This window comes from Habropoda laboriosa, unplaced genomic scaffold (genome assembly GCF_001263275.1).
Source record: "Habropoda laboriosa isolate 0110345459 unplaced genomic scaffold, ASM126327v1 scaffold578, whole genome shotgun sequence".
Taxonomy (NCBI): Eukaryota; Metazoa; Arthropoda; class Insecta; order Hymenoptera; family Apidae; genus Habropoda; species Habropoda laboriosa.
In genome coordinates, this window is record NW_017100941.1 from 575,432 (window position 1) to 576,826 (window position 1,395).

The window sequence follows — 1,395 nt, forward strand, 5'->3', positions numbered from 1 at the left end:
ACGCTAGAATTAAATTTTTTACACGCCACTTCGTAGTCGTCGTTCCGTCAGCTTGGTCGGTCGATCGATCGCCGATCCGTGATGATCGACGATCTCGCGGTCGATGGGATCGGATTCAGATGAGACTCGCAGCTTTGTACCAACGGCTATTTATACATACGTAATATATCGAACGCGGTTACCGTGAACGGGCTGCTGTGCATCCTGTTGCTAGTTCCGACGTTTAACAAGAAATGGCGCGAAGGAAAAAGGCGCAACCTCTTTCCTTCGGCGTTCTTTTTTTTTTCTCTTTTTTTTTTTTTGCAATAGCTGTGAAATTGTGTGAAACGGTTGCTTTGTCGATGATTGAAAAGCGTATGTTTGAAGGCAAATAATCAATTGTAGTACTTGTATGATAAGTATGGATAATAAAAATTTTGCAATTCTTCCGTTCTGTTTTTAATAATTTGTGCAAGCAATTTACTATTTAAGGTAGAGATTTTCGCAAAAATATTGAATGCAAACTTGTCAAATAATCGAGAGTCTACAAAATAAAGTAATATTTATAAAATGTCAAACGTTTATTGTTTTTCAATTCCTCTATACCGAGAATCCGTAATCCTTCTCCTTTCCAATGTAAAAGATTAATATAAAAATTGTCCTCTTTTCACTAATTCCTCTATTTCCTTCCTAACTCCACCTACACATAGGATATATGCCCTCAGACGATCGTTCTAATATTTTTATCAGCAGTTCCAAGTAAAGATGGAACAAATTGAGAAAAAAGAACCAATAAATCTCAACATCGACAATACGCCGAAGAAACGGATGCAAATCGTTCCAGCCCGTTCCGGCCAGTTCCCTAATTAATTAACTGATTAATTAATCAATCGATTAAGCGAGAAACGAGCAACGGGGCTCGCACCTCGACATAACACGAAGACAGGCGCCCGGCGTCAGTGGAAAAATTCGTGGACAGATTTCGAGACGGCGTGCGATATCATCACCACTATTTCCCCTCTATTCGCCTCGTTTTTTTCTATTTTCTTCCTTTCTTTTGTTTCCTCTCACACTGTTTTGTCTGTTTCGTTCTCTCTCTCTCGCTCTCTCACTCTCTTTCGTTCTTTTCTTCGTTTTACCGTAAGCCTTTCTCGTTTTTCTTCGACGGAGAAAAGAAAACGTATTTTCGCGGCGTGTCGTTCGCCTGCTCGACATTTGTGTACAATCAGTTAATTAAGCTAAACACGTAACTAGTTACGGTAAAACCTATTCTCACGGCTTGTACGACAGACAGTTGAAAAATATCTCTAACATCCACGTGTGGGGGCGGCGTGGCCGCGTGCGCCACGTTACGCACCAAAAAATTCTAATCCGTCGAACGGAAACGCGCGTGTGGCGCACGGCCGCCTCTCGAAA